Below are 25,497 nucleotides of genomic sequence, written 5' to 3' on the forward strand. Positions count from 1 at the left end.
ACGTTGGCAAGGAAAGTGGTTTTTGTTGATGCTGCTAGACCATCTGGGGCTTGCTGGTCTAAATTTGATAGCTCTATTTATATATTGTATCTTTAAGGGGAATTCCATATTTGTGACATTTGTTTGCTGCACTAGAAGTTGTATGAAGTTTTCTGAATCCAAGATAAGAAAAATTTACCCTTGCAAGCCCTGCAACATCTTAATTACTGTGATTTTTTAATAAAATTTAATTTATAAAAATGAAATGCAAATATACTGGGCTCGATCTCAAAGATTCCGGGACACTTTAAAATTTTTATTATTGTTACTGTAGAGGATTTACAGTACATTCAACATTTTATATTAAGTACTTTTTTTTTTTTTTTGTCTTTTGTCTTTTGTGCTTTGAGGGCTGTACCTGCGGCATATGGAGGTTCCCAGGCTAGGGGGTCTAATTAGAGCTGTAGACTCCAGCCTACGCCAGAGCCACAGCAACGCCAGATCCGAGGCCAGAGATCGAAGCTGGAACCTCATGGTTCCAGGTCGGATCCATTTCCACTGCACCATGACAGGAACTTCATATATTAAGTACATCTTGAGAGCATTGGCAACTCTATTCAAAAAAAGGGAAGGCAATCCGCAGATTTAGTGAGCATAATCTATTTCATCCTGCAGATTTTAGAGGGTGCTTAATAAAATGTAAATATTTTATTTCATGCATCTCTAGTGTTCACACGGGTTCTCCCAGGCAGACACTGGGAAATGGACCTCAGTTATTCTACCTTTTAAGACTGTAGAACTTTGTCCCTTTTGCCTTTTAAAAGAATGGTAACAAGTACCCAGCTTGAAGGTGTGGAGAAATCATTTACCCCTGTCCCCACCCTGCTCTGTTATTTGTTACCCATCAAGTTGAATGTTGATCACCATTTGTCATTGATTTAGTGCTGTGGTTTCCTTAAAGTAAAGAAAAGAATTTAAAAAAAAAAGAAAGAAAGAAACTGTGGTATATATATATATATATATATATATATATATATATATAGTGGACTATTACACAGCCATAAAAAAGAATGAAATAATGCCATTTGAGGCAACATGGATGGACCTAGATACTATCAAACTGAGTAAAGTAGGTCAGACAAAGACTTGAAATATTTTAAGTGATAATCACTTAGATGTGGAATCTAATGAAAATGATACAAAATAACTCACTTATAAAATAGAAACAAACTCACAGATTTCAAAATCAATCTAATGGTTACCACAGGTGAAACTGTTGAGGCGAGGGAGGAATTGGAAGGGTGGGAATGATATATACACACTATTGTATAAAATAGATGATTAACAAGGACCTACTTTATAGAACAGGGAAATCTCCTCAACAGTCTGTAATCACCTATATGGGAAAAAAAGAATAGATATATGTAGATGTATGACAGATTCGCTTTTCTGTACACCTGAAACTAATACAGCATTGTAAATCAACTGTACTCCAATACATTTTTTAAAAAGAAAAACCAAAAGATAGAATGAGTGGATTATATCTTTAAAGGAAAATGAGAAACATCATGTTTCTTTGAGAAGGAGAAACTATTTCCACATGGTTAACCCGGCCTGCCCTGTCTTTGCATTACATGCCAGGTCCTGTGCAAACGGGCCCTGTTTTAAATCTGACCTCATACCTCACAAAAAACTATGGAAACAGAAACAAATACCAATCCAGACCAGAGTCTCCAGATTCAGCAAGATTACCCAAGTAAGACTGGAGGCGAGATTGCCATGTACTACCGGGTGACAGCATGCGGTGTCCACTGACTAATAATTCAGGTGTGAACTCGTAATTGGGTTTCCATGCAGTCAAGAAGGTATGACAGACATTAGTCAAACCTATGGCACAAATACGTAGACACAGGAAAAAGAGGTGTTTCGCAAGCGAGAAACACATACAGCAATGAGCAATGAATTTGTGTGTGGGAAGGCCTCCCTGGCATCTGATGGGGGTAGAACTTAACTAGGGCAAGGGCTGGGGTGGGTGGGGTTGAGGAGGTTCTAGTTAAGGAGCAAATGGATAGGATGGAGACAGCAAGAGACGAGAACGAGATGAGGTGAGGGGGGAGGCCAAAGCCAGAGTTTGCAGGAAGCAGCAGGTTGCTTTATGTGATTTCATTTTCTTTATCCTTTGATCAGTGAGAAACCATTAAAGAGTTTAAGCAGAGGGTTTGGTGTGATTAGATTTTCTTTTCGAAAGGATCCTTCCGACTGGGGTTTGCAGAAGAAGTTAGCAGGCAGTACAGTGGGTGTATGTGGTAGCCAAGACGAGAGATGCTGGTAACTTGACTAGGGGGATGCAGAGACAAGGACTAGTTGAAGAGATGGCTTTGAAAGTCATCTAGTAGGTAAACTCAAGAGGGCTTGGTGTGTTAGATAAGATACGAGGAGGGGGGCCCTGAGAGGGAGGGCAATGGGAGGCCCCTGGGATGGGACCTTGTTAGCTGAAGGTTGCAGCATTCATAGAGAAAGGGCCCTGGAGGAGGACCTCTGTACAGGGAAAATGGAGCATCCAGCCCTGTGCACACGTGCTGAGGCCGAGGGTCTGGGCATCTCCTGGTGGGGAGGTTATATTGGCTGGACAGGAGATGTAGAGCTTGAAATGGAGGCTTGGGCTGAAGATATACATGGGAGATCAAGGCAGTCTGAGCGGAACTGAATTCATGGGTGTAGACGAGGCAATGAACTCATGGGTGTGGATGAGATGCCAGGAAGAAAATATGAGGCAAAATAAGGAAAAGGGCTTAAGACTGAACCTCAGAGAACAAGGATCACAGCACTTCACAACCAAGGAGAGAAGGAAAGCTCTGGGTGTGTCTTCTCAGAGGTGTAGTTACCACCAGTGTCCATCATGTTCATTTCCTTCTATTCAGTACTATCGTGTTTTAATGGACACGTTGATGACAGTCGTTATGGATTGTTATACAAGTTGCACATATAAAATTTGTTCTAATTTTTTTTTGTTTGTTTACACAGAGAGTCAGGTACAGAAACTTATGCACAAACCTTACTGTCTTGTGAGTGTGAGTTAACTGACAGGGGTAGACAGAAACTTTTTTTAGGGCCTCATGTGCAGCATATGGAAGTTCCTAGGGTAGGGGTTGAATCAGAGCCTCAGCTGCCAGCCACAGCCACAGCCACAGCAACACAGGATCTGAACTGCGTCTATGACCTACACCATAGCTCACGGCAACACCAGATCCCCGACCCACTGAGTGAGGCCAGGGATTGAACACGAATCCTCACAGATGCTAGTTGCATTTGTTATTACTGAGCCACAATAATAACTGTTTTTAAAAGATACAGGATCTTCTTTAAGTATAATTTTGAATAAAGTCAGTCATTAAAATAGCAAGGAAAGCAGCAGAAGGAACAAGTATTTATTTAGTAGGTGCCTTTTCTGAGCAAGGGCACCAAACTGCATGTTTCACAAGATACAGATGTAGCTGATTTGAGGAGTTCCCTGGTGGAGCAGGGGGTTAAAGATCCCAGCATTGTCACTTCTGCGGCTTGGACTGCTGCTATGGCTCAGGTTTGATCCCTGGCCCAGGAATTTCCACATGCCCCCCAGCATGGGCATGCCCCCAGCACCCCGAAATGAGCTGATATGGTTGGTGAGATCACATATACTTTTCTAGACTGAATGGACAACTGACGTGCTGAAGATACTGAACAGAGTTGACGTGCAAACAAAAGTGCATGTTTGGAAGGCTGGCAGGGGATGGTATCAATATGGCTTTGTGTGCTAGTCTAGACCAAACAGAAGCGCCTCAAAATAGAAGTGCTGTCCAACTGTCGATCCCATATGTCAGGAGGATTTGTCCTGAGCACATTGCAGCCGACTTCCCAGCCGGTACTGTTAGTATCATCTGGTCATAATGGGAGGATAAGGTTACTGACAAAAGATCCCAGGCTGTCCTAAACCCACCAACCCACCAAGCATCTCATTAAGTGGATACTTTTTGCAGTGTAACTCCCATCCCAAGCCAGACGTGTATGGGAATGAACAATAGCAAGAGCCTCCAAGAAAGTTTTCCATAACTAGACTGAGGACCTGATGCCAAATTAACAGTGTTCCCCCTATAAAGTGGGCTAAATAAATCTTCACAGCCCATTAGAAGTGCAAGTTCAAACATTAATGTCTAGCTGCTTTCTGCTAGGATTTGAAAGGGGCAACCAGGATTGCAAGATATGCAAAGAGAGCTCTGTCTGGAAGAAGCTGAGAGTCAGCCAGGCACAGGGTCTTGCTGCAAAAGGATCACCTTCTCTGCAAAAGCGTCTGGCACTGTAGGTCCAATTAAAATCTGCAAACACATGCAGATTGTGTGGGGAACTACAGGTTAAAATGCAACTGTACGCACTCATTATCTGTTCAGTAGATTAGAGAGTACAGGACTCATTTTGGAACTATTCTTGGTAAGATTGCAAAGACGTGCATTCATTCACTCCACCAGTACTTCCTGAGTGCATTCAACTGTTGTAGGTGCAGGTTACAGCTGCCCAGACAAGTGCCTGTGCTCATGGAGATTATGTTCTGGAGGGCTTCCTGCAACCTTGAACACAAAAGTCAATACATAAGATGCTTTCAGATGGGATAACAGGAAAGGAAAAGGGGGTAATGGGGTAAGAAGACTGAGTTGGGGATGCACAAGAGGGCTTTAGTATGGTTGGTTCAAGAAGGCTTCTCAGAGAATGTGATATTTGAACAGGATGGAAAAAATGAAGGGGAACCAGCTGTGAGATGATCTGCAAAATATAAAAGATTCAGGATGAGGGCAAACTCAATGTATTCAAGAGCTAGAAAGAGAAAGCCCTTGGGGTTGAAAGGTCATGGTCAAGGAGACTAAGCAACCAGCTGAGGCTGGAGGGGTTGGGCCTTCCCGGCCCATGGTAGTCCTTCAATAAATGTTTGTCAGACTGACCTGAACAAAGTGTATTGTGTCCATTTAAGCAACGAAGATCAAGAGAAAAACTAAAGTAGCCTGATGCATAGGGAGAAGTATTGTCATAATAATGTATTGATTTCTAGTACATTCTTTACCTCCAGGAATTATGGGTCATTTTGTAAGTAGAGAGAGAATGAGTGTTTAGATCAGCTCTGACATGCAATCTAGAAACAGCAGCGATTTTGTATTTCTTGCTGAAATTTTTACATTTTTACATTTGAAAATACTTTAAAGTAATGCTGTTTTAATTGATGTAGTGAATTATGTTTAAACATACAACTTTTAGATTAGGATTTTAGAAATGCAGAAATAAAATGTTGACATAATCTAGCAGACAGGCAAAGAAGGAACATGGCTCAGTGCTCATATCTTCTGAGTCTGTGTCTTTATGTTGCAAAGCTCAGATGCTACCTTCTGGAATAGACTATACATGCTCTGTTTAAGCCTGGGCTCTGAGGATATACATGTGCTGCAAAAACTATGGTTTGCATGGTTCCCAGTGTAAACTTGTGTAAAACAAGTAAAGTATCTTTATCTGTTTTATATTGAGCTTTATCTGTTTTATATTGTCATATCCAATGACTATGCTATATCCCAGTATAAAAAATAAAGTAACATTTGCCATTTAGTTTTGAAGTATGAATGAATAGTCTGGCTGAGTGATTCTCAGCCTTCACTATACATTCAAATGCTCTGGGGGCATCTTTACAAATATGAATGTCTAGTTTATGTTAAGCCAATTTCTGGGGTTAGTCTTGGGTATTGAGTTTCCCAAGTGGTTCTCACATATAGCCAGGGTTGAAAATTCTAGTCTAGTTCAGAGAAATTTAATGATTCTCTGTAGACTTTAGGACAAAGTTGGTTTGATTTTAATCATAGTCTTTGCATCTCATATATCATCTGAAAATTTCTTCCATTGTTTCCTTAGAAATCAGAACTTATGATCCCAGAGATTAATTTAATGGGAAAGTGTTCTTTTTCTCCTTACTTTTCCCCAATTTCATCCTCTGCTTTTTAAAAATGTATCTAGGAGTTCCCGTCATGACTCAGTGGTTAACAAATCCGACCAGGAACCATGAGGTTGCGGGTTCGATCCCTGGCCTTGTTCAGTGGGTTAAGGATTTGGCTTTGCTGTGAGCTGTGGTGTAGGTTGTAGACGTGGCTCAGATCCCGTGTTGATGTTGGCTCTGGCATAGTCTGGCAGCTGCATCTCCAATTCCAACCCCTAGCCTGGGAACCTCCATATGCCACAGGAGCAGCCCAAGAGATGGCAAAAAGACAAAAAAAAAAAAAAAAATTAAAAAAATAAAAATGTATCTAGACATTGAGAGCGGTTAAAATCTATAAAGGAATAGTTCATGGTAATTAAATTTAAACCTTTATGTATGCAATATTTAAAATTAAGATCTGCTTCCAAGAAATATTGAGATTATAATAAAGACACCTACATAAGATCCTTAAAAACATGTAAAATCAAAAACTTGTAATTGGGGTTGGTGTAGAGAGAGGAAAGAAAGAGCTAGACTAAGGTAATTGCTGTAATTGAATGATAATTATAGTATTGAGCTTTCAGCCAGAGAAAAGGAAATATGATTTTTTGTATGTATATTTAGATGTTATTTTTTAAAAAAGGCAAACCAACAGAATTAAAAAACCACCTTCTAAGCACTAAAATCTGAATTTATCACACAAAGGTTTATGCACTACACAATAGAACAATGTCATTCATAGTTTTACCAAAAAATGCACATAATAATGACAGTTCTTTGTATTAGTATTTTATAATAACCACCTTTTTGTGACTTTAATTAGTCAGTGAGTTCAACTGCTCCCCAGAATAGCCCCCAGCTCATATCAGCTCATTATGGACAGTGTCAGCCATAACATGGATATTATTACTCCGTTACCATTGGTAAGAGGGTATCTTTCAGTTCATCTGAAAGCCATATCCAGTAGAAAATTAGGGGAAAGGCATCAGATTACAGCTCTGTTAATAATGCGAAAGATAGGAATTTTTTATTTAATTTTTGTCTTTTTAGGGCTGCACCCTTGGCACATGGAGGTTCCCAGGCTAGGGGTCCAATCGGACTGTAGCTGCTGGCCTACACCACTGCCACAGCAACACGAGATCCAAGCCAAATCTGCGACTTACACCGCAACTCATGGCAACACCAGATCCTTAACCCACTGAACAAGGCCAGGGATCGAACCCACAACCTCATGGTTCCTAGTCGGATTCGTTTCTGCTGTACCATGACGGGAACTCCAGATTGGAATTTGATTTTTCAGGCTATCCCTACCCTTTCTAATCTTACAATGGTGGTATCATGCCACAGTCTGGGAGAGTATTAATAGTTTGGGACTATATACCTTGGTGTCTTAGATGGATCCTGGCTACAGAATCAAAGACTTGGGGTAGATTAATGAATGTTGCAGAATTGTTCCTCATCATGTTCTCAGTGAGATGAAACACAGTGCATCAGTGACTGCTGGTAGACCAGTTATCCCTAATATTTGCTTGTTCCCCATATATGATAATATGACAATGTATTAGGAAGTAGGATGAAGTAAGATTTCAAAGAGTTTGCAGAAAGGCTTAAGAAAAGTAATGTAAAAAAAAGGACTGACTCTTTCTCCTAAATTTAAGGTATAATAATGTATTGTTTTATTATTTAGTGTTGAGAAATCACATAATCATTATAAATAATTGCTTAAGAACTGGAATGAAGCCACTTGGCTTATTTCATCTAATGAATTAAAATGATGAATGCCGGCTTACTTTCCCAATAGCAATAACTAGGTGTCAGTGACTACTTTGATTTTTTTCTAAATGTGTTCTTTTTGCCCTGAGAACACTCCTTCTTATTCCATTTTGTAAGCATATTTTTTCTTGATGTTTTCCTGTAATAGAGCATGAGAAATAATTGAACAGTGACCTTCTCTTGGTCCAAGTCCACTGTTTTATTTCTGTAGTATGCATCTACAGAGCTATTATGGCTGTGCAGTGCATTCCTCACAACTCTAGGAGGCATCACTCACATGCTACATGTAGTCTGTGCTCTTAGCACAACGAGAGCTGCTCAAAGTCTCAGTGGTAGAGAAGAATGAACTCAAATTCCTGATTCCATGTGCAACATTTCTTTAAGTTCCCTTATAATTAAGTTCTTAATAACTCTACCCTATGCTCCATAAATATCTGTTTCTTTTATTAATAAGTGAAGGTGAAAATCGAGAAACTTGAATGCACAGGAAGAGGTGGCTGGCACCTTTTCCTAAACTGACCACACATCCCCAAGAGGTACCTCCCCCAGCCTCCCACCTCACCATAGGCCATCCCCCCATCTCTCAATTTAATGCCTTTACAATGTTCTTTCCCTCAAAGGGGTGAAAATATAGGATAGAGAATTGCCAGGTGTGTGGAGTGGGGAGCTGGGGAGAAATCAAAGCCATACCTTGATATTAGCTCTCACTCTCTCTCTTTTTTTGCTTTTTGTTTTTTTAGGGCCTCACCTGAGACATATGGAAGTTTCCAGGCTAGGAGTCAAATCGGAGCTGTAGCTGCTGGCCAGCAGCTACAGCACAGCCACAGCAAGGCAGGATCTGAGGCCTGTCTGCAACTTACACCATGGCAATGCTGGATCCTTAACCCACTGAACCAGACCAGGGATCAAACCCAAGCCCTCGTGGATACTAGTTGGGTTCATTACTGCTGAGCAGGACAGGAACTCTTGAGTGTTTTGTTTGTTTTTTTAGGGCCACACCCGAGGCATATGGAGGTTCCCAGGCTAGGGGTTGAATTAGAGCTGTAGCTGCTGGCCTGCACCACAGCTCACAGCAATGGCAGGTCTGAGCCACATCGCAACTTACACCACAGCTCACAGCAATGCCGGATCCTTAACCCTCTGAGCGAAGCCAGGGATCAAACCTGCATCCTCATGGATGCTAGTCAGATTCATTTCCACTGAGCCATGATGTGAACTCCAGTTCTCTTTTTCTTGCTCTCTAATTTCCAAAGAAAATAGAAATTGACTGTATTGATTACCTGACATACAAAGCGCTTTGAACTTAACAAGGGGAAAAGACTATCTTTAAAATGTCAGCATTCGAGTTCCTGCTGTGCAGCAATAGGATCCGTGGTAGCACTGAAGTGCCAAGATGCAGGTTCGATCCCTGGCCTGATACGGTGGGTTAAAGGATCTGGTGTTGCCACAGCTGCGCATAAATCACAACTGCAGCTTGAATCTAACCCCAGGCCTGGGAACTCCATATGCCATGGGGTAGCCAAAAAAAGGAAAAAAATAAAGTAAAATAAAATATCAGTGTTACAAATCCATATTCCAGGTCTCTCCATAAAGTTCTTCATGCTGTGGCACATAATGGAATTTCCAAATGTGACCCTTCAGCTTGGGAACCGCTGTGACATGCACCATTTCAAAGTCTCCAAGCTATAAAGACTTTTCACAAGCACAGCCTTAACCCATGACTTCATTTCATTCACGATTAACAAACAGGAAAAAATAAATAAATAAATAAAGGGAAATCTTGAGGGAGAAGATGTGATTTTCATTAGCTATGAAGATTTTCAAAATTGCATTAGTTTCACTTCATTAGGTCTTATAATCACATTAGCTACGTGGCATTGTAAGGGGAGACATGCCTGCAGAGATCTCCCAGTGGATTTTTCCCGGAGTTTCACTCCGCCTCCCCGTTGGGACTCAGTAAGGGATTAGATGTTTCCTTTCATTGGAGGAACCAATGAAAATGATACAGCTTGTAGATGCCACATTTATGCAGGTGTCTTCGTTCACTCTTTCCCAGTTCCTTCTACAATGAGTGCCTAGCCACGCTGTGTCAGTTTTCAGTAATTCTGAACTTCTCAAGACTCCATATGGAACCGTCTCCCCACTGGGATTCCCATAGGGCTTATAACAAATTCTGAGCCCAGAGTTTTCAGTGAGCTACTTACTTCAGGATCACTTCTGACTCAGGTTAAAAATACAGATTCTCAGGCCCCACTTCACGTCTATTATAACAGAGTATCTGAGGGTAGGGCCTGGGCATCAGCAGTGTAACTAGTGCCCCAGGGTGGGGGCAGGACTGAGGGATTCTGGCTGCATCTATGCCATGGCTGATCCTCACACAAGGCCTGGGAAGGGAGCCAAGCAAAACCAATGAGGCTGATGGATGGAGGGTCTGGAGGACACGCACTTTGACACAAATCAAGCTGAGCTATTCCACTGTCCCAACACTCATCCATCTTAGTTGAGAGAACAGTCTCTTGCTCGGAAGTGAGGAAGTTCCCATTGTGGCCCAGCAGAAACAAACCAGACTAGTATCCATGAATATGCAGGTTCAATCCCTGGCCTTGCTCAGTGGGCAGGGATCGGGCGTTGCTGTGAGCTGCGGTATAGGCCATCAGCTACAGCTCCGATTTGAGCCCTAGCCTGGAAATCTCCATATGCCCCAGATGTGGCCCTAAAAAAGCAAAAACAAAACAAAAACAAACCAAAAAAACCCCAAAATCCACTGTGCTTTAAGGGGTTCCCTTGTGGCACAGTGGGTAAGGATCTGGTGGTGTTGCTGCAGCAGCTTGGGCCACTGCTATAGCACAGATTCAGTCCCTAGCCTGGAACTTCTACATGCTGAGGACATAGCTAAAAAAAATAAAAAAATAAAAGTGAGATACTGTTCTATCCTGTTATGTCTCTCCTCAAGACCCTACAGTGTAATCTATATTGCCTTTGCTTTTTTAGAAACAACAGTTTTTGGGTTTGGGTTTTTGTTTGTTTGTTTGTTCTGTCTTTTTAGGGCCACACCTGAAGCATATGGAGGTTCCCAGGCTAGGGGTCGAACTGGAGCTATAGCTGCTGGCCTGCCCCACAGCCATAGCAATGCCAGATTTGAGCTGCATCTTCGACCTATATATACCACAGCTCACAGCAACTTCAAGTCATTAACCCACGAGCGAGGCCAGGGATCAAACTTGCATCCTCATGATTACTAGTGAGATTCGTTTCTGCTGAGCCATGATGAGAACTCCTAGAAATAACAGTTTTTAATTGAAATATAGTTGATTTACAATATTGAGTTAGTTTCAGGTATACAGCAAAATGATTCAGTTATATATATAAGTATGTATATATAATTTTTTCAGATTATCTGCTGTTTCTCTGTGCTATATAGTAAATCCTTGTTGTGCATCTATTTTATGTATAGTAGTTTATATATCTGCTAATCTCATACTCCTAAGTTATCCTCCCTCCCTCTCTCCCTCCCTCCCTCATTTCCCCTTTGGTAACCATAAGTTTTTTTTCTATGTCTGTGAGTCTGTTCCTGTTTTATATATAGATTCACTTGTATTTTTAAATTTTTTGACTTCCTTTTGGCTGCACCCACAGCACACGGAAGTTCCTGGGCCAGGGATCAAACCCGGGTCACGGCAGCCACCCAAGCCTCAGCAGTGACAATGCCAGATCCTTAACCCCCTGAGCCACCAGAGAACTCTCTGTATTATTTTTTAGATTCCACATATAAGTGATATCATATTTGTTCTTCTCTTTCTGACTTTCTGATACTCATCTATGTTGCTGCAAATGGGAATGTTTCATTCTTTTTTATGGCTGAATAATATTCCGTTTTGTGTGTGTGTGTATACCACATCTTCTTAAATCTTTTTTGTTTTGTTTTTTGTCTTTTTGGGGCCGCACCCATGGCATATGGAAGTTCCCAGGCTAGGGGTCCAATCAGAGCTGTAGCCACTGGCCTACATCACAGCCACAGCCACAGCCACACCAGATCCGAGCCATGTCTGCGACCTATACCACATCTCATGGCAACACCAAATCCTTAACCCAGTGAGTGAGGTCAGGGATCGAACTTGCGTCCTCATGGATCCTAGTCAGGTTTGTTAACCCCTGAGCCACAAAGGGAACTCCTTCTTAAATCTTCTTACTTCGTTTTCTTAAATACTCCATGTTGCCTTTCATATCTTGTCCAAAGTATTTTGGCTGTCCACAGTATCAGTGGTCTTTGTAATGAGCTGTGACAGATTCTGATTGTTGATTTCCATATTTAGTTATGTCATACCAGGTCAGAACAGGATCTCTGCAGGGGTTGCTATTCTGTTTTACCCATCCTCCCATCCCCATCAACAGACTGTTGTTGTCCCTAAATTGGACAAAGGAAAAGAAAATAAATGGACTGAAGTATGTAGGCAGGTACATACATGCATCCTTCTTAAGCTCACAAGGTACCCCTTGGAGTAAGGCCAGCTATAGACAAAGGGGTAAAGCAGAAAAAAACTGACCAGGAAAGCCCTCCAGATCTGTTCCCTTCATCTTCCTCCAGCACGCAGTGCGCCTGCGTTCTGGCCTTAGCCCTCTCGCCTTCTCCTTCCCTCCCTTTGGCTCATCAACTGACTTGCTCTGTTCCATCATTTATGCCTTAAAGGGATTTTTAAATACATGTGCCAGTTGTTCCATGAACATTTTTTTTCCATGAACATTTTGTTAAAGTTTTGCTTTAACTGTAGAGTGAAAGCGGTTTTCTCCCATCTGGGGGGGTGGGGTGGGGGGTGGGCAAGAGGTGCTCCCTATAGGTACCTTCCCAGGTCCCTGAAATCCATCCCATCCTCAGAAGCTGGCTGACCCTGACTGTGATGAGTGTGTGTGGGTGCCCCGAGGTGGTCCTGTCCGCCCTATGAGCACAAAAAAGCTGTCTTTGCAATCCACCAGACACAATGAGGACAGTTCTCAGCTTGAAACAACATCAGTCCAAACGCACTGCAGCTGCGTCAGTGCCATGGCGCCTTTGCTGTCAAGATAAACAGAATCTCATGCTACAATTATTGTGACTAGATGGTGTTTCTCATGCAGTACCGTGGAAGTGAAAGGACTTCTGGCTTTTTGTTTTTTTCCCCTGACTTCCCATGTTTGGAATTCAACAACAAATTTTTTTCATTTCTTTCTTTCTTTTTTTTTTTTGTCTTTTTAGGGTGACACCTGCAGCATATGGAGGTTCCTAGGCTAGGGGTCCAGTGGGAGCTGCAGCCACCAGCCTACACCAGAGCCACAGCAACTCGGGATCCGAGCCACATCTGCAACCTATACCACAGCTCCCGGCAACACCAGATCCTTAACCCACTGAGTGAGGCCAGGGATCAAACTCACGTCCTCATGGATGCTAGTCGGGTTTGTTAACTGCTGAGCCATGACGGGAGCTCCTTTTTTATATCTTTGATCAAAGTATATCTCCATGTTAGGAATTTAATTCTAAATATTTGCACCTCTTGCCACTTGAATTTTGCAGCTGGATTGCAGCAGACCACTGCGGTCTCATATTCAGAGGGCGAGTAAGATGAAACAGTGCTTGGTACTTGGTAGATAATTAGCAATTATTTGTTTGGTGAATTACAGAGAGTCAAAGAGTTAAAGTACAGTTAGTAAGAGTAAGAAATTTCAGAGTTACTAAGTCAAAAAGCCAATGAAACCAAACCAAAGAGCTGAGCATCTTTAATAACAGAGACAGAGAAAGTTTCCGGAATGTTTTGTCACATTTGGAATCTCCTTAGGCTTATCCAGTACTGACATTGGACATTAGACGGATCCCTTCCAGATGTGATGTTTTCCTTAATATTTTCCTAAATCGGGGCATAGGACTTTAAGAAGCCTCGGACGCTTCCAGCAGCAGCATTTTCTCTACACACCTGTGCACGCCTGGCTGCGTATTTTGGTTTCATCTCACATTTTGGTGAAAGGCTTTTGTAAATATGAATCATCAGTGTGTGATGATGCCAATTAATCATCAATGTGTGAAGATACCAACTAGACAATGAGAAAATAAAAAGATTCATACGTCAGCTCTGTAGCTAGTGTGCAGTGGGGGTGTTGTCTGATGTGTTGGAGGTTGTTGGAATTGATTCTCAGCACTGAACGCTGCCCCCAAAGCCCACCCATGACATCCGCTTGAAACAGCTGTGTCACTGGTATGGCCTCATCAGGTTTCCCCATGAATTAATAAGACTGTGCTTTCTGGGGAGTTGAAACGATCGATCACACTGAGAAGTTCAGGTTCTTGCTGGGTCAGCACGTCCATTTGTGTGCCAAGTCCTGGATACTTGTCCTAGAATTTAGGAGTCATTGGCTACTTTTATAAAAGAACCTCAGGCCTGGAAAGAAACCTTATAAATGGCCTCATTTTTCAGAAGGAGAAACAGAGGCACAGGAGGTTTGGACTCGTTTCAGGCTGCACAGCAACGTAATGGGGAAGAATGGAGCAGGACCTGAATCTGTGTCTCTTCCCACCTGTGACTTGTCCCCTGAATGTCCTTCCCTTAGACTCTGTAAAGAGCAGCCCCGGAGTTCCCACTGTGATGCAGCAGGTGAAGGGTCTGGGTGTTACCACTGCAGCAACTCAGGTCCTATCCCCAGCCTGGCATAGTAAGTTGAGGATCCACCAACTTGAGGATTTATATGAGAATCAAGAAGGGTCCTAGGATAAGGGAGCACTGACCTCATCTCCCATAATTGAATAAGATGAAGGCCAAGTTTCAGCACCAGGGGTCTGGCTGGATGGCCTGTCAACCCTAGTTGAAGGAAGGTAAACATTTATACTAGTATTAGCTATGTGCAGAAGTTCCCATCATGGCTCATCGGGTTAAGAAACCAACTAGGAGTACTTGGGTTCGATCCTTGGCCTTGCTCAGTGGGTTAAGGATCCGGCGTTGCCGTGAGCTGTGGTGTAGGTCGCCGATGTAGCTCCGATCTGGCATTGCTGTTGCTGTGGTGTAGGCTGGCAGCTGTAGCTCTGATTTGACCCCTAGCCTAGGAACTTCAATATGCCACGGGCCCTAAAAAGACAAAAGGGGGGGGGATAAATAAAATAAGTCCTGATCTCAGTGAACCAGCCTATGTGTAAACACCATATCCCCAGTGGACCCCAGCAAAGTGGATGGCGCCAGGGCTGCAAAGTGCTTGTTCCCTTGGAAGGAAGACCTGGGAGGATGTGGCCAGGAATAAGCAGAGGGCGAACAAGAAGGGAATGATTATTCTCATGTCTGATGCCAAAAACAAGTCACAACAGCGTGAAGTTGAACTTGCCAGGAAGATGGTGCAGCTTCTATGGCCTCACCTGTCTGCTTTCGCCCCAGGGGTTATAAACACGGTGGGGTTGGCTGTGTTTCTGATTTCAAGCCTCTGAGTCAAAGCTGATGTGCACTGGGCCTCTTCAGCACCTGGGGGCAAACTGAGGAGAGGCCAGATATCCATATATAGTTTGGAGGCAACACCAAGCAGGCAAGCCGGCTTCCATAACCCCTTGTGTCCCCACGAGCATCTTTTTCAGCATTATTTGAGAAAACTAAGAAAAATAATTTATTCTGGCATTCCCATTGTGGCCCAGTAGGTTAAGAATCTGATACAGTGACCCTGAGAATGTGGGTTCAATCCCTGGCCTCGCTCAGTGGGTTAAGGATCCAGCGTTGCCTCAAGTTGTAATGTAGGTTGCAGATGTGGCTCAGATCCACCTTGCTGTGGCTGTGGTGTAGGCCTCAGCTTCAGCTCCCATTCAGCCCCTAGCCTGGGAACTTCCATATGCCAAGGGTGTGGCCCTAAAAAGAAAAAAACAAACCAAAAAAAAAAAAATAGAATTTCTTCTAATGCTTACGTCTCTGAAAGAGTGGTCAGTATCCATCTCCTCTTGGATGCTTGTTCTCCTCAGAACTATTCACTCATTCAACTACTCATTCAGCTTACATGTTAAGTGCCTACTGTGCACCGCACACTAGAACTGCAGCTGTGAAGCAGATACATCTGTCCACAGCCTCCTTCTTGGGGCTTGGACCAGTGGAGAAGACATGCAGACGGCTTCATCACTCCACTTTTGAGTGATGCTATGAAGCTTTCAAAAAGGGGAGTTGCCAAGTTCCCATCATGGCTCAGCGGTAAGACCCTGACTAGTATATCCATGAGGACGCAGGTTCAATCCCTGGCCTCACTTAGTGGGTTAAGGATCTGGCGTTGCCGTGAGCTGGGGTGTAGGTCGCAGACTCGGCTCGGATCTGGTGTGACTGTGGCTGTGGCGTAGGCTGGCAGCTGAAGCTCCGATTTGCCCCCAGCCTGGGAACTTCCATATCCTGTGGATACAGCCCTAAAAATCAAAGAAAAAGGGAGGAAGGGCATTGCTAAACTGGGGAGGGAAAGCAACATCAGCAAAGCTCCTCCAAGGAAATGATATTTAAGCTGGGACCTGAAGGATGGTTAGGCTTCCAGCAGATAAAGAACAGGGGAAGGAGGCCAAGAATAGGCAAGGCCTGGAGTTCCCCAGTGGCACAGTGGGTTAAGGATCTGGTATTGTTGCTGCCGTGGTATGAGTTCCATCCTTGACCAGGGAACTTCTGCCTACCGCATGCATGGCCAAAAATAAGAATAGTCCAGGCTCCTCTTTTCTTTGAGAATGTAAGTCCCAGCCTGTTGCAAGGGAGGGAGGAGAGAGGTATGATTGAAGTTCCCGGGAGAGAAGGAAGGCATGACACATCAGTGCTGAGAAGGGGCCGAGAAGCACCCAGCTTGGGGACACAGTGAGGTTGCTGGGGCCGGACCTGCTAAGAGTGGTGAGGATTCCCATACAGCAGGCAGTTCCAGTGGTGAGAAGAGACATTCATTTGCTTGGGTGATAGCAGGTGATGGAACAAGGAAGGCAGGGGGCCATGTTCCTTCCAGAGCTGGGCTTTTTTTTTTTTTTTTTTTTTTTTTTTGTCTTTTTCCCATTTCTTGGGCCACTCCTGCAGCATATGGAGGTTCCCAGGCTAGGGATCGAATTGGAGCTGTAGCCACAGGCCTACACCAGAGCCACAGCAATGCAGGATCTGAGCTGCGTCTGCAACCTACACCACAGCTCACAGCAATGCCAGATCCTAACCCACTGAGCGAGGCCAGAGATCAAACCCACAACCTCATGGTTCCTATTTGGATTCGTTAACCACTGAGCCACAACGGGAACTCCGGCTTGTTTTTTTTTTTTTTTTTTTAATAGGTGATTTATAACATTCTGTCAATATCTGCTGTACAGCAAAGTGACCCTGTTACACACACACATATATATGTATATGTATATATTTTTTCTTTTTCTTGCATTATCCCCCATCATGTTCCATCACAAGTGATTGGATATAGTTCCCTGTGCTGTACAGCAGGATCTCATCGCTTATCCACCCAAATGCAATAGTTTGCGTCTACTAACCCCAGACTCCCAGTCTATCCCACTCCTTCCCCCGCCCCCTTGGCAACCACAAGTCTCTTCTCCATGTCCATGAGTTTGTTTCTGTCTCTGTAGAACAGATAGGTTCATTTGTGCCATGTATTAGATTCTATGTATATGTGGTATCATATGGTATTTGTCTTTCCCTTTCTGACTTCACTTAGTATGAGAGTCTCTAAAACTTTCATTGAAAAAGACACATGCACCCCTATGTTTGTTGCAACACTGTTCATAATAGCCAAGAAAGACATGAAAACAATCTAAATGTCCATCAACAGATGAATGGATTGAGCAGTTGTGGTACATATAAACAATGGAATACCACTCAGCCATAAAAAAGAACAAAATAATGCCATTGGCTTGTTTTTTGTTTGCTTGATAGCTTCATGTCTTTAATTTCCTTCTCTCCCATACGTTATAAATGGTTCATTCAGCTTGGGAGTCTCCTCATCTTCCTTTTGCAGAAACGTGTTCAGTAAAAATTTCTTGACTGGACCCTCTCTTGATCATGGTGATTCTGAGAATATGGTGAGAGGTGAGATGGGTCTATCCCTGCCCTCAAAGAACTTTTCATTGAGATGAGGTGAGCAGACCTGCAAGGCAGGAAGAATAGAGCCTGTAGCCCAAACCACACTTTGTGAAGCGGTCCATTTGGACTTACTTATGCCCATTGAAGACCCTTTACCTGGGCTCCTCACTCAATCTGTGAGAATCATTCTCTCTCGCTCCTGCCCCACTCCCCTCCCCACTCCTGTTCTTTCATGAGATTTACCATTGAAAACAAAAAATGAACCTCGGGAATTGGTCTTCAGGTCAGGATGTGAGGAAAAGCAACCTTAGAAGGCAGTCTTTAACCCCCAAGGTTGTCTTTCTGAAGGCAAAAACAAGATGGTGGCAGAGCTTTGATAAGCAATTACCTATATTCTGTCATGTAAGTTTAATGTATTTTTTAAGACAAGTGACAGTCACACACACTCCCAAAGGGTCAGATTTCCTCTTTCCTGTATGGATCAATGGGTTTGCCATGTATGAGAAGAAATCGGGTTATGGTGACAGATGGCTTGAAGGATTTATAAGCTGCTCTTAGGATGAATGCCTGGATTTTTGTGCAGCAGCAGCCAGCATTGATGGCAGGGTCAGTATGATGATGTCAAGCCTTTCCAGGTTCCTATCTCTCAAGCTTCAAGGTGTCGCAGGAAGAACTGTCAAGATCTTGCTCCCAGGTGATGTTATAAAATGTTTGTGTAAACTCTAGGAGTTCCCGTCGTGGTGCAGTGGTTAACGAATCCACCTAGGAACCATGAGATTGCGGGTTCAATCCCTGGCCTCGCTCAGTGGGTTAAGGATCCGGTGTTGCTGTGAGCTGTGGTATAGGTTGCAGATGTGCCTGAGATCTGGCGTTGCTGTGGCTGTAGCCAGTGGCTACAGCTGTGATTAGACCCCTAGCCTGGGAACCTCCATATGCCGCAGGAAGTGGCCCTAGAAAAGCCAAAAAAAAAAAAAAAAAAAAAAAAAAAAAAACTCTAAAGAAGAAAATTCACCTGGGAGTCCTGTACCACCTTGTGCCCTCTGAGTGTGTTTCCCCCGATTCAGGAAAAGAGGGAAATAGGAAAATCTTAGTAATGACTGGTTTGGCAGAGAACCTTGGGCTTTAAATACTTCCGTTTCAGACTCTTTAGGGAGACCGGAGAATGCTGTGGAGAGGTTCATGTAGCCTGTGTAAGCCACGTGCTTTGCAGGTCAGAAGCCCAGCAGATGTTGGCTCCTCAGCCCTCGTTAAATGCGTTTGGTTAATGTGTTGCTCGTAAAGTGTCCTTTTACTGCATGGTTCCCACGCCTGTGATGACCAGGAAGGAGGCGTTCTCATGGGGCTCAAGGACCTCCTTATTTTGGCCATCGTGAGGAGCCAGGTAGGAGGTAGTTTCCATCGTGCTTAATTATGTGTCAACTAGGACAGCTGTAAAATGGAAATGACTATCATTACTGAGCTCAGCAGCTTCAGAGAAACTGAGTGTCCACTTCTTTTTTTTTGGTCTTTTTGCCATTTCTTGGGCCACTCCCACGGCACATGGAGGTTCCCAGGATAGGGGTCAAATCAGAGCTGTAGCCGCCGGCCACAGCCACAGCCACAGCAACACAGCAACGCGGGATCTGAGCCGCATCTGCAACCTACACCACAGCTCACAGCAATGCTGGATCCTTAACCCACTGAGCGAGGCCAGAGATCGAACCCGAAACCTCATGGTTCCTAGTCGGATTCGTTAACCACTGCGCCACGACGGGAACTCCTGATGGTCCACTTCTGTAGCGAATTTCACCTGCCATCCCATCCCAACACTACCAAATTACTGTTTACACAATTTGCAGTAATCCGAGCACTTACCCAATAAATGTGTTTGGCTAAAGAAATGCATAGTTGGGATTTGGGCTACAACTTTCATTAATTTCATCTGGTTTTTGTTTCCCTTCTTGTTGGAATTGATTGGGGGTGCCTGGAAGTCCAGGCTTATGAAGACAATGAAAATGCTCAGCATAGGCACAAACAGCTGTAACAGGTCTGTCCAGGAGGCTGCCCATTAGGGCTGAGACTAGAGTTTTACTGCCCTCTTGTGGTTAAAAGTGGCACCTGCTTTTGAAGTAGAAGGCCCTTGGTTTTTCTCAAGATCATCTGTTGATTAAAACCATGAAATGAATGGACATAAAATTATGAGCAATCATAGAGCTTTCAGTCCAAAATAGTTATTCATCCCAGCTTCTAAAAAAATCCCCAGGAGTTCCCATTGTGGCTTAGTGGTAACAAACATAGCTAGTATCCATGAGGATGCGGGTTCAATCCCTGGCCTGGCTTAGTGAGTTAAGAATCCATCCTTGCTCTGGCTGTGACGTAGTCTGGCAGGTGCAGCTCCAATTCGACTCCTAGCCTGGGAACTTCCATTTGCCACACATGCAGCCCTAAAAAACAAAACAAACAAACAAAAAAAGAATCCCAACAGAAGTCCTGTAAATTCAGGCACCAGCCTTTCTCAATGTCAAATGACAAGCTCCTACAGTGGCCTGAAATGATATAAAATTGAGAGGGTCAGGGGAGTGGGAAATGCCACTGCCTCTTGTAGAGTAATATCATCATTAAATTATAGCCTCTGGTCATGACTGTACATCATGCAGCCAATGGTGAATCCTATTCTGAAACAAAGATATTTGACGTACAACTATTAAATTAAGTCTGCTATTTCGTTAATCTTATATCCTTTGCAATACATCTGGGGCATTCAGGTGCCCTAATAAATGTTAGCTGAGGTACAGTGAATGGTCCTCCTTTGCCCTCTGTTCAGTAACTCAGAATATTTACACATGTGGTCTGACAGTGAGATAGTTTTTTTTATCTTTGAAGACATGCTGTTCTGTAATTTTTTGTCTTTTTTTTTGCCATTTCTTGGGCCTCTCCAGCGGCATATGGAGATTCCCAGGCTAGGGGTCCAATCGGAGCCATAGCCACTAGCCTACGCCAGAACCACAGCAACTCGGGATCCAAGCCTCATCTGCACCCCACACCACAGCTCATAGCAACGCCGGATCCTTTACCCACTGAGCAAGGCCAGGGACCGAACCCGAAACCTCATGGTTCCTACTCGGATTGTTAACCACTGCGCCACGACGGGAACTCCTATTCTGTAATTGAATGCAATTTAATTGAGACAGATAGAAACAGGATTGAGAGAAATAGGCTTAAATATCCCCAAGAAAACTCATGAGCAATCATCCCAAATTGTTCATATATTTCTGCTAGTATGAGTTGAATCTGGATGCTCAGAAGATATTTTACTTGCTAAAAGAATTAGCAGAAAATGGGAGTTCTTGTTGTGGCGCAGCAGAAACAAATCCGACTAGTATCCATGAGGATGCTGGTTCAATCCCTGGCCTCGCTAAGTGGATTAAGGACCCCGCGTTGCCGTGAGCTGTGGTCTAAATCACAGGCGTGGCTTGGATCCCGAGTTGCTGTGGCTGTGGTGTAGGCCAGCAGCTGTAGCTCCTATTTGACCCCTAGCCTGGGAACTACCATATGCCTCAGGTGAGGCCCTAAAAAACCAAAAATAGAAACAAATTAGCAGAAAATAAACCGGTTTCTAGGACCAGTGACAGCATCAGGGACTTGCAGCCTTGGATAATCTTTTCCGCATGGACCCTGTTTGGTAAAGGCGCACAGTATATGAACTGGAAAACCCTCCTTGCTTCAGGGGCCCTTAGTTGGCAGGGTGACTTCTTACTTCCCAGACCCTGTGCTTCGTGTCCTCGGTCCCTCCCTCTGTCGCTCATCCTGAGAGAAGTCTTCAGCTTCAGGGAAGGACACCTGTAGCCCCATTTGCTCCAAGTAACCTACATAAAGGCCCCTGAGCGCTGCATTTACGCTCAGTGATGCCGTGCAGGAGGGTCTAGCCTGGGGGGTAAAGCCCATTCCACTTCTTGGAAAGCCCTAGACCATCCACATGGGGTGTCCACGCTCATTCCCACCCAGGAGGAGGACCTTGGAGGTTATACATGTGCACCTACACACAAGGGAGAGGGGCAGCCCATTTACATATAGGGGGAGGGGCCGTCTATTTACATACAGGGAAGGGGCATCCCATTTACATATAGGGGAGGGGCATCCCATCTACATATGGGGGAGGGGCCGTATATTTACATATGGGGGAGGGGCATCCCATTTACATAGGGGAAGGGGCAGTCCATCAACACTCATGGGAGAGGGGATAGTCTACACACACAGAGGGGGAGGGTGGGCCCTCTACACACGGGGGATAGGAGTCATCTCTTTACTGACCTGGCAGGCAGAGCAGGGAGGGGAGCAGTCATAAATGCGGGAGGAAGACAGTCATGTCATAATAGTAGATACGCCACCAAATCTTATGGAGATGGCCAGAGAGGAAATGGAAGAATTATGGAAAGAGAAGTCCAGAAAGAAAGACCAGGAGACAAGAGTCATGGTTGGGCAGACCTTCTCTAAAACCCAGAATAATCCCAAGGGGAGGTGCCACATGTAGACTCCCCGCACCGTGGGCCCCTGCCTACAGGGTGAGGTGTTCCAGCCCCACTGCCACGGTTGCCGTGACCTGTGTGGCTCCTGGTCCTGATGTCCGGGTGCACCTAGAGGTTTCTGAGAGGTGGAAGCTGCTCAAGCAATCAGGAGCCCTTGTCCTCGGAGATCACAGTGCTTCTGACACAGAAACATGTGCCAGATGATAATCATTCTTTTTTTTTTTTTTTTTTTTTGTCTTTTTAGAGGCTAGGGGCCAGGCTAGGGGTCCAATCAGAACTGCAGCTGCTGGCCTACACCACAGCCACAGCAATGTGGGATCCAAGCCATGTCTGCAACCTACACCACAGCTCATGGAAACACCAGATCCTTAACCCACTGAACGAGGCCAGGGATCAAACCTGCATCCTCATGGATACTAGTTGGGTTTGTTAGCCTCTAGGCCATAATGGGAACTTCTGATCATTCTTTTTACTGGAGGTTTTTTTTTTTTTTTCCCCCGTGATGAGAACTTTTGGGAAAAAAAATTTTCAGTAGCTTTTCTGCAAAAGCTGGTTGAATAGTTGAAGGGGAGTGAGCCGGGAGTTTTGACACATGTTCTCTGAGTTACATCCCTTATTCAGTAGCTCGTAATAATCTCCTTTCATCCTTCTTCTCTGCACACTGTTCTGCTTGGCAGGCACCATGTATTTCATTACAGTCTATCAGCCTCCCCACTGATGAGAGAGGGAAAGAGAGAAAAGAAACAGAAATATGTACAGAGATGGAGAGACAGGCTACTCTGTCTTGCTAGTGGAGGTGTGGCTTTTGAATAATTCACTCAGCAAACTATTTTCTAAGAACCAGGCACTTTATAAATAGACACTGATTAAATCATTGTGTGAATGAATGAATGAATGAGTGGGTAAAGACATAAACAAATGCCTGCACAACATCTCTTTAGTTTGTGTGTCCTAAAATGCGTTAAGCTTGAACCCGGATATAAAAATTTATTTCACACATATTCATAGGTCCCCATGATTCATGGGCTTGGTTGAGTGTATTTTAACAACTTAATGTGGTGCCCATTTGTAGTCTAAGTTGAAAGTGAATTATTCATTGCTTCAACAAATCATAAGAAAAATGCTGGTAAATTTTCATTTAGTTAGAGCTGTCCAGGAGCAAACAGGCAAATGCAGTGTGATCATCCATTATGGCATGCGTGTTGCGTTTACAGGCAAGACATACAACCAACGCAGGAAGAAAGAAATTCTATATTACCCAGGAGTCTGTATGTTTATATATTTCTAAAGCATGAGCAAGTGTTCATGTTGATGCAAGGCTGTAGCAAAAGCAGTTGACCTCATTTCCTAGAATTTTCTGTATACTCATAGATACAAGGTTCCTTTTCTCCAGCTTTTTATTATTTTTCACCTGTAAATAATCAAATAAATGTAACGTGTTTCACCTCGAGAAAATTTGGTCCCGTTGAACCACCGTGTGTTCCAGTTTGTCACTCGGCCACCCATCTGCTGGCTTGATGTGGATACTCAGCGATGGCCAGATCGCATCCCAGCTCAGATCACATCCCAGCTCGGTCAGGGAAACAAAAGGAAAGGGAAATATCAACAGTTTTTTTCTGATGAATCGTCATGACAAAAATATTTATTTGCCGACTTTATTCATGAAGCTCGAGATGACCTTAAAGGCTAAGTGAGAATGTTCTAGAATTGAGCAAAGCAAGTGTCCTTCAAACAAGGCATCTGTGATGAGAGACCATCGTTAATTGGATAGAGGAGCCTGTTTTCCAAAACGGAAAAACTTTTAAAATATTTCACAAAACACATTGGCCATTTTCTTTTTTTTTTTAATTTTATTATAGTCGATGTACAAAGTTCTGTCAATTTCTGCTCTATAGCAAAGTGACCCAGTTATATACATATATGCATTCCTTTTCTCATATTATCTGCATCATGTTCCATCACAAGTGATTGGATATCATTCCCTTTGCTATACAGTAGGACCTCATTGCTTATCCACGCCACATGCAATAGTTTGCATCTACTAACGCCAAACTCCCAGTCTGTCCCACTTCCTCCCCCTTGGCGATCACGCATCTGTTCGCCATGTCCATGAGCTTGTTTCTGTTCTATAGATGGGTTCATTTGTGCCGTCTTCATTTAGAAGCCTTGTAACTTCCTGGGCAGCTGTCGCCCCCCTGACCCCCAGTGAGAAGGAGCGCCCTCTAGAGGCAGGACTCCTGTCTTCCGCTGCCACTTAGCCTGGTGACACCTTGGGGGAACTTGGTGTTTCTGCATTCAACTTCCTTGTCTGAAAAATGGGGGTTGGCCATGCCTTCTTTACAGGCTGGTGGCAGTGACTGAGGACAGCACTTAGCAGCGACCCAGGCACAGGCCAGGTACTAAAATGTCCTTGGCTCAGATCTGATACTCAATTTGTAGTTGTTTGTCAATAGCTGTGATTTGCTGCTAGTGATGCCTTCTTAGCATAGACTCTCATCCATTCCTTTGCAAGTGGACTTACGAGTGCTTACAAAGTTTAGTGAGAGCCAGTCCCCAAAATATTAAGTCACAGACTCAGAATAGATAGCTGTTTATGAAGGTGACCATAAATACATTCTGTTAACTGTGTTCATCTTAAACACTCTCACAGAGAAGCAGGTCTGAGGAGTGGACACATAGGTGGGGAAGAGGCAGATGACATTGTTGTAAAGCTGTAATAAACACTTTACACTGTTCTGGCCGAAAAAAGGAGAATCCAAATAAGCCTTGATTGGCGTTCCCGTCGTGGCTCAGTGGTTAACAAACCCGACTAGGATCCATGAGGACAAGGGTTTGATCCCTGGCCTCGCTCAGTGAGTTAAGGATCCAGCGTTGCCGTGAGCTGTGGTATAGGTCGAAGATGCGGCTCGGGTCCTGTGTTGCTGTGGTTGTGGTGTAGGCCAGTAGCTGTAGCTCTGATTCGTTCCCTAGTCTGGGAACCTCCATATGCCACTGGTGTGGCCCTAAAATGACAAAAGACAAAGAAAATAAATAAATAAGCACTTATTTATTTGCTGTGGAGTACGTGGAAATTTACTTTATTTGAAGACATTAAGAATCTGTCCCCACAGGAGTTCCCGTCGTGGCACAGTGGTTAACGAATCTGACTAGGAACCATGATGTTGCAGGTTCGATCCCTGGCCTCACCCAGTGGGTTAAGGATCTGGCATTGCCAAGAGCTTCGGTGTAGGTCACA

The 25,497-nt window shown here is 43.9% G+C and overlaps 1 protein-coding gene across 3 annotated transcripts in view; it reads left to right on the top strand.

The window, feature by feature from the left end:
• The window catches only part of PAG1 (phosphoprotein membrane anchor with glycosphingolipid microdomains 1), a 168,403-nt gene that overhangs the window by 114,795 nt on the left and 28,111 nt on the right, over positions 1–25,497 (top strand). The gene's annotated exons all lie outside the window — the stretch shown is intronic.

Source organism: Sus scrofa, chromosome 4, assembly GCF_000003025.6.
Source record: "Sus scrofa isolate TJ Tabasco breed Duroc chromosome 4, Sscrofa11.1, whole genome shotgun sequence".
Classification (NCBI taxonomy): Eukaryota; Metazoa; Chordata; class Mammalia; order Artiodactyla; family Suidae; genus Sus; species Sus scrofa.